The sequence below is a fragment of the Psammomys obesus genome, unplaced genomic scaffold, assembly GCF_907164565.1.
Source record: "Psammomys obesus unplaced genomic scaffold, mPsaObe1.curated_primary_1811, whole genome shotgun sequence".
NCBI classification, from domain to species: Eukaryota; Metazoa; Chordata; class Mammalia; order Rodentia; family Muridae; genus Psammomys; species Psammomys obesus.
This window is the reverse complement of record NW_026596155.1, coordinates 2,489,873-2,498,603: the sequence shown is the minus strand read 5'-3', so window position 1 is coordinate 2,498,603 and position 8,731 is coordinate 2,489,873. Positions and strand designations below refer to the sequence as shown.

General features: G+C 45.4%; 1 protein-coding gene across 7 annotated transcripts in view; it reads right to left on the bottom strand.

Moving 5' to 3' along the window:
• Positions 1-8,731, bottom strand: part of Wdfy3 (WD repeat and FYVE domain containing 3) — a 215,502-nt gene that overhangs the window by 173,071 nt on the left and 33,700 nt on the right. Inside the window, exon 2 of one of the 7 annotated variants that reach the window (XM_055594640.1) lies at positions 8,057-8,155. The exons of the other annotated variants lie outside the window; for them this stretch is intronic. The gene's annotated coding sequence lies outside the window, so the exon portion shown is untranslated. The remainder of the gene's footprint in view (positions 1-8,056; positions 8,156-8,731) is intronic. 7 annotated transcript variants of the gene reach the window in all.

Genomic DNA, 8,731 nt, shown 5'->3' with positions numbered 1-8,731 from the left:
GTGTGTGTGTGTGTGTGTGTGTGTGTGTGTGTGTGTGTGTGTGTGTGACTGAGGTGATTGAGGGTGTCTTCCTCAATCACGTCTTCACCTTATTTTTTGGAGATGACATCTCTCCCTGGCCCCCGGGCTCACTGACTGGGCAGTATCGGGGTTGGAGGGGCACAGGGCCCCAGTTGGCTTCTCCCTGGGTGCTGCTCTCTGCACTCACGTCCTCACACTGGTACAGCCAGCTTCACCAGCTCAGTCATCTCTCCAGCCCAGGAAATGACTATTTATTTACACAACAGTGATCTTTATTTCCTACCTATTCCTAGCAAAGACAGTATGCTTTGTTCTTCCTTTAACAGTCACATAAAATCATCACATCAGTCAGTTCCACATAAAAAGCTTTTACACATGCACACACTCCCACACACACATACAAGACACACACACAACACACTCAACACATATATACACACATACCACACACATATGCACACACATGAGAGAGACACAGAGAGAGACACAGACACAGAGAGAGAGGAGAGAGAGAGAATGACTGGCCCTCCGTTCCCTGTGTATCTTTCACTAAGAGTGGGGCCAGACTGGCAGCAAACAGGAACTGTGCCATAAGTACAACCTTGCCAGAGAATTCTGATATCCCCAGACACAGCTGACCTTCAGAAAGTGTTCTATTCACCTGACTACATTTTCTTCAATCTTAAGAGTTTCCTGTTCTTTCGGTTTGTTTTCCCTGATTTTAGCAACCACAGCGTAGTCTCAAATATAAATAAAACTTAGAATGTTAAGGAAACAAGCCCCCGGTAGAATCCATGGAGGGGCACTACACATAAAAAGACACAACTGGCAGTTACACATAATGATAGGTTCTATAACTTTAAAAGTTCTTACAAATTTCTTTGTGAATAAGAAAAATGAGATTTAAAACTTCTGGGGGGGGGGAGGGGGAATGATTCTAGCAACGATAGTAACTATTGACCTTAACATTCTAGATAATCGTGTTGATTTAAAAATGAAACTCAGGTTCCACAAAATATTTTCCCTACATATCTAATGTAAGTGGAGTACAGAGGTGCTTTTCCTTGAGTCCAGATCAAATCAGCCCATTCCTGTTAAAGGAATGGCTCAACTCCCAGAACCCGGACAGCCCTTACCAAGTGCCAACAGCTTGGAGTCCATTGAGGCAGGAGGGTTACAGCAAGTGTTGGGATCCCCTGTAACAGCATCCCTACAGCACTGTGCTCAGCTGACTCTCATTAGCCGCCCCTCCCTCCCTCGCTCCCTCCCTTCTCTCTCCCTCTTCCCTTGGATTTTTATGCTTTTATCTTTTACAAAGACCTGACTTTGAAACGACTTTAATTTAGCTTCAGAAGTTAAGAGAGGATGACTGAACGATTCGAATCCTCCCACAAAAGGGGGAAGCTAGATCCTCACCCCTCTGGCCTGGTCTAGCACAGCCCTCGGCTTTAACCACAGCACATCTGCTGGAGCATTTCTGGGACATTCCTACATGTTCACTGTGTTTGCATGGGTGTCTGTGGACAGCACCTGATCCCCTGGAGCTGGAACTGCAGGCAGGTGAGAGCTGCCTGGCACTGAGTGCTATGAGCCCAACTCAAGGGCCCTGGAAAAGCAGCAAGCGCTAACCATTGAGCCAGCTAGCCTGCCTCTGCTTTTGGGTTTTTAATGTCCCTCAAGGCTCCTTGTGCTCTAGCATAGGCCTGATCAGTGCTCCTGAAAGGAGTGGACACTGTCTGGTTATATATTATAGAACATGAACGGGAACTTCTAAAACTGAGAAACTTTTCCCCTTTATGAGTTGATTTACTTCAGGTTATTTGTTAGATTAGTGGAAAGCTGATTAGCACATGCCTTGCCAGGCTTCTTGGTGCACATTTTTATTACTTTCTGTGAACATTTTGCCTAAAGGTTATAAGTTTCCCTCAAAGAAACATAAGACTAAATTTCCTTAAAAGTCAAAACATAAGCCTAAAACTTCAATTCTGTAGAAGCAAGATAATATATGTTATATATACAGTATTACATATTGACATGTACCTATAATCCAATATGAAACAAGACAAAGATGTTCCAATCTCCTAGCTCGTTTTTACCAATAAGTACACAAACAGGAGATTCTAACTTCTCTAAAAAAAAAAAAACACTCAGAGGGGCTGGAGAGGTAGCTCAGAGGTTAAGAACACTTGCTGTTCTTCTAAAGGTCCTGAGTTCAATTCCCAGCAACCACATGGTGGCTCATAACCATCTACAGTAAGATCTGGTATACAGGAAGAATGTTGTATAAATAATAAATAAATCTTTTAAAAAAAATTCAGGAATAATGTGGACACAATGTTTAAATGGTCTCAGTATAAGACACAAAATTCCTGGTTGGATTGACTGAAGTCTACCATACATCATGCCGCTGACTGGTAGAGCATGGTGGGAAAATGGTCCTAGAGTAAAACACACAGCAAACCACCCTCGACCACACCTCCCTCAGGGTTAAATGAAATGACTCCCTCAGCTTTCAGTGTAAGGGAACGGAATTCCACAGCGCATGTGTGTGGCCACCACGCGGCAGGTAAACACTGTCTACAATCGCAGTTGCAGCTGGTCTCTGTGTGGTTTAGAACTACGTAAAAACCTGACCCCTTTTCGATGCTGCTTTGGCAGTGCTGGTGTCAAACAAGGACCCATGAGTGCTAAGTGAGCACCCCCTGTAGGCCACATCCTCATCCCCTATCCTCCCCCTTAAACTTTGATACAGGATCTTGTTGAGCTGCCCACATGGGCCTCACACCTAAGGCCCTTCCTCCTCTACAGCCTCCTCAGAAGGAGCCGTGAGCCATCAAGCCCCGCGGATGCCATCAGTTAATGAACACGGGTCTGCTTTCTTTCTGACTCTTATGTCCACAGTGTGACAGTGTGGCAGGAGCTGAAGCCAGGCATCCACACTGCCCTGCTTCTGTGAGGTGTCTTCGCATATTACACAGGCCGTAAGGCAGGACGGCAGGGTTCCAGACTGCACACTGCTCCCGGTTGCAATTAAGGATGAGACAATCGATCCTACTTGTGTTGGCTTTCTAGGGTGGAAGACAGCGGAGCTCACACTGTGACTGCGATTCCTTTTCATCTGCAGGACTAGGGATCCACGGCCTGTCACAGGTCTGCTGGCAATAACTGTGACCTCCAGAGGTGGCCTGGAGTGTGCATCCTGGAACAAAGGCTGGCAAACCTCTTCCCCTAGGGCCAGAGAATATCTGCTCCGCCAGGCAGTTATAACTGCTTAGCACTGCCGCTGTGGAGGTGGGAGCGGTTGCTGCAGTAAGTGAGCGTGGCTATGCCCAGTATAGCTCTATAGATGGACACTGGTACCGCACACTCTTGTTCTTTTTTGATATTTTTCAAATAGCTAAAAATGCAATGTATTCACAATTCAAGTAATGCACATAACCAGGTCCTGCGCCAAATGTGGCCTACCACTTTGAGTTAGTTGTCAGTACCTACTTATCTCCTGACCCACATGTAAAGCATCCTTGATGGGGCTAGAGATGGCCCAGTGGTTAGGAGAACTTGCTGACCTTTCAGAGGACTCAGGTTTGGTTCCCAGCACCCACATGGCCGCTCCCAACTGCCTGTAACTCCAGTTCCAGGGGATCTAACACTCTTTTCTGGATCTTCAGATACTGGGTACATTACTGTCAAAAACAGACATACTCATAAAATAAAAATAAATTCTTTTTTAAAGTATCTTTAATGGTCTGTTTTGCAGCACAGATCAGGGAAATAGTTCTGAAGTTCAGTTGTTTTTCAGCCCTTCCCTCTGCTCCATGAGTCTATACTCCTCTAGTAAGAGCATTCTTGTTCAAACTGACTAGAATGGTGCTATTTCTGCAGTTCATAGTTCATCACATAAATGTGTACTTCTTCTCAAACAAAAACTTATTTTGCCATCATATTTTAGGAATATACTGTGAACAGTCTATTACAAATTCATCGGGAATGATTATAAACTTTAAAAATGAAATACAGTGGTTAGTAGCAGACACTCCTATGGCTCCGATACTCAGAAGGCTAAGGCTGGAGGATTCTGAGTGTGAGGGTAGCCTGGGCTACATCGTGAGATGAGAGAGAAACAGACACACAGAGAAAGGAGGAGGAGGGACTACAGATGCTTTAAAGCCTGAGGTCTAAGAGCAGAGCACTGAATCCAGCTTTATCTCAGGTTTGCCCAGGAACCAGGAGAGCCCCAAGGATCTCCCAAACTGAGCACCACGATAAAAATAAGAAAAGGTTTGGTACCTAAGTCAGAGTGCTTACTGTGCACATACACACAAACCATCCTCTAGTGAAGAGAGCTGCCACGTCCTCTCCGGACACAGAGGAAAGGTGAACCCCTTGGTATTTTGTCTATAGAAAATGCTTCTTTTTGCTGGGGAAAAGAGCTCTTGGAGCTGGACACGGTGGCACACCCCTTTACTCCCGGCACTTGGGAGGCAGAGGCAGTGTACCTGAGTCTAAGGCCAGCCTGGTCTACAGCATGAGTTCTAGGACAGCAGGGCTCATTCATGTTGCTGAGGTTGCTTGAACCTATGCCCTTGTCTCTACTTCCCAACAGCTGGGATCACAGGCCTGTGTTACCACGCCCCATTTCTCTTGCTTTTAACAGATCATAATGTTGGTATAATGTTCTTTTGGAATGTATACAATTTACCCTTGTTCATTCAATTGTCCCCCACTCTCTGGTTTCAATTCGGACATTGCATTGTGATACTTATTCTACGCATCTCCTGTCTCAACTTTGTGTAAACATGCCAAAATAAAGCAACCAGCCACAATGTTGAGCAATGGAAAGGAAGCAGGAAGAGAGGGAGGAGCCAGAGACTGGAAGGTGGGAGGCAGAGGAGGAGAGAGGGCAAAGTCTGGGAGAGCAGAGGCAGGAACAGAGGTCTTGGAACAATGTGGAGAATGAACCGGACCTAAGATTTCACAAAAAGCAAGTATAGTGGGTGAATCTAAATGTTAGGAAACTATGAGGGCTTGGAGGTTTAGGATGGAGTAACTATTGCCCAGCATTGTGTTGTAGGTTAATTAAATAAATCCCAGTCTGTGTGGTGATTTGGGTATACAGCTGCTTAGGACTAACAGCAGCATTAGTAAAAGATATATTAATAGTAAATATTAAACACCAAATACAACATCATAACCACATTTCTAAAATCTGCATCTCTAGTACGTGTGTGCTGGATGCCAATCCCAGGCCTCCAGACACGCTACGTAACACAGTTAGCTTCAGTCCTCACCTGGGACAAGGGAAAGACTTGTCTCCGTCAGGCTGGACTGGATGAACACGTCTGGAACATTTTCTTGATTGCTAATTGATGGATGAAGGCACAGCCCACTTCTGGCAAAGCCATCCCCAGGCCTGGGCTGTACAAGCTAGCGGAGCATGAGCCTGGAAGCAAGCCAGGAGTCACTGTTCCTTGGTGATCCCTGCTCAGTTCCACCCTGGAGGTTCCTGCTCTGGCTTTCTTAGGTGCCGGACTGTAACCCACAAACAACGGAGACCCTTTCCTCCTCCAAGCTGGCTGTGGTCAAGCCTTATCAGAGCAACAGAAAGCAAGCTACTCTAGGTTAGTATCAATGACTGACTTACCCCTGTAGAACCTTTGCAACGTATTTTCCTTGAGATAAGATCTTAATTGCCTAGGTTGACCTTGAATTTACAATCTTTACCCCTCAGCAGCAAGAGTGACAGGCCTGTACCACCAAGACTCAGGCCTTGAACTTGAGATCCTCCAGCCCCGTGCCTCCTGGGGCTAGGATTTACTGGAGTACAGCACCACACCTGGCTAACTCCCACTGTTCGCCTTCAAATGTCCAAATCCTCTCCTAAATGTCCTCATTTTTATGGGTCCCTTCTGAGTCAGACTCAAAACAGGAATCCCTTATTGCCATTGGCTGATGACACGCATAATCCCTTCTCCCTGGACTCTTCCTGTCTGAAAGTATTGATTTAATAACCTGCTGGTGCTGGCATGGCTTTGCCATGGAGACCCAGCAGAGCTGGTACGTACTATGTAGCTCAAGCTGGCCTTGAACCTGTGACCACCCCACCTCAGCCTGAGTACTAGGATTACAATTGTCAATGGCACCCCTGGCTGAAACAATTTAACAAGTATTTATCAGGTGACTACGGTGTCGTTGGTTTCTAGGAAGATATATGGTCTTTTCAGAGCTTAGATTTTAAAAGGAAGGAGGAAAATGATGACATCATCATCCTTTACTCTCGAAGCTGTGTTGGCTTCCGCCAGCTCTGAATGGGTCACCTGTTACAGTGTTGGCAGCAGTGCGGGTATGATGGTGGACGGAGCTTACATTTCCTAACCAACCAGATCTCCTAATCTGAATGCGGAACGATAGTAGAACACCAAGGTCCACAGACATAACTAGTCATGAAAACCGTAGTGTAGAACCAGCTCTGAATATTCATTAGAGCACTGCATCTATAAAAAGAGAAACTTGGAAGTTAAAGTAAGTTTCTACCATGCGGTGTATATCCAACTACAAAGTGGCAAATGGCAAGTGATGCCAATTTCTAATGAAAATGTAGCGAAGAAAAACGCAAATCCAAGTAACGCAATAAATGTGAAATAAAGGCCAAACCGCCTTGTAGTTACCACACGACCCATTTGTGAGAAATGTGCTCAGCTCTTTTAAAAAGGGGATCACTTCCATCCTCAAATAAAAGCAGTTAATAATCTACTTCCTCATAAATGCCAACTTTAGTTCTTAATTATCAAAGATACTGAATTAGTGAGTGAAAGTATTTAAAAGCAAGAATATAAAATCTGCACAAAATAACTTGTATTTTCTTGTTCAGCTGGAAACACTGCACTAGATGGCCAGATGATAGTCGCGGGAACATGAGCAGACTGCTTTCTAGAGCTACAATAGACAATGATGTTAAAATGAACATGACGCCTTGGGAACACACACGACATCAGCTAGAACCAGAGCTGACATCTGAACCTTAAAAGCCAAACTAAAGCCCATTCAGTGGGATGGACATTATCTGATACACAGCAAACAGACTATATATCAAAGGAAAAAGCGAGGGACGTGGTGCTGGTCCACTTACTGCTGGGCACAGTTAGAACCCTGGGTGAACTGGGGGGGGGGGCGTGGAAATAAGACCTCCTTAGGAAAAGCTGACAGACACTGAAGTAAAGCTTAGTGTGAGGCCAACGATGATCCCGAAACACAGTATGTTCAGTGGATGAATCTAAATGCAGCTGCTGCTCTGACAAAGGTGGGGTACGGGCGGTGAGGCCATCAACACAAGACCAACAGCCGGGAACTGGCTGCTCTTCAGGATGGTAGAGTGAGATGCAGAGGACCCAGGCGTCTAGCTGGGTGGCTGGAAGGGGGCGAGTACCAGGAACTGAACTGCAGAAAGAGCCCGCTCAAAGAATTATTCCTAAGGATCAAAAGGGACAAATCTGGCCTCCGTGGATTAAATGGGGCAAAGAAAGTGCAAAGGAAAATAGAATGCTACAGCTTGATTTCAGGGTAGGAGAGCTGGAGTGCCCTAAACCACATCAGCAGGGGAAATCAACTCTAATGAAAACAGGGTTGCTTTCTATTTCCAGTAGGGAAGACTGTAAAAATTCTAGAAAGTTTTCAGCCGCTTTGTTTCTTTTTACTTTACCATAATCACGGATATTTAAAGATCATAATACAAAAGCACACACTGAAAAGCAGCCCCCAGCCTTCCCTCCCCCCCCAGAGCCGTCACCCTCAGTGTCTTAAATACCTCTGCATACATGCTACACATCTGTAAGCATCCAGGTGAACATGCTCTATTCAAATGTAATTCTTAAGACATTTTAGAGTTCCTAATACATTTAAATAATTGAACATATAAAGATGGGACTATTAACCAAGCCCATCTGAAAGCCGTTTCTACTCACGAGTAATTCACCATCACAGTTCACTGAGAAGTTCAGTGCTGGTGAAGGTTAGGCATAGCTCACTGGTTCACACTGACCTTTAGGGCATTCCTCGGGTAGCGTGTTCTGAGTGTGTGCGCACAAGGGGGCCCATCCCCAGATGACCTGTTACTCGGGACATGAAATCCGGGTTCCAACTAGAAAGGGGAAGGGAAATGATGAATTAGTTCCTATTTGAGAATGTCTTAGTCCAACAGAAACCACATCTGCTAATTACCTCAGGCGCACTAATTATTCCACTCAAAAGAGAAGCTGCAACGCTCTGCTGCCCATACCCTCTTTTGCCCAGGTCAGGCAGCCTGGGGCTGGAGCAGTGAGGTAGATCTAAAGGTTTCCTCAGTGGCCTCTAACAAGCACCGGGGCTGGGAACCGTTGCCACAGAAATAAAGCATCAGACTTTGTGAAGATCATGCCTCAAGTTCTACCTCAGCACTAAGCAATGTTCAAGTGAAGGAGCTGTAATTTTAAAACACTTGGGCACACGGCTTAAATCGTCAGAGTTTTCCTAACAGGGGACACAGGCACAGGGAGATTCCACCACAGCATTCTAGAGCTGTTGGCCTCACACTGTCTTAACAACTGTAACAGCCTCAGAGAAACTTAGTCTGGATCAAACACTGACAAGCTGTGTTACAGCTTTCTTAAAACGGTCAGCTGTTGCGACTACTGACTGACTGTGATACTCAGAACTAAGGCGAGCAGATGACATACTA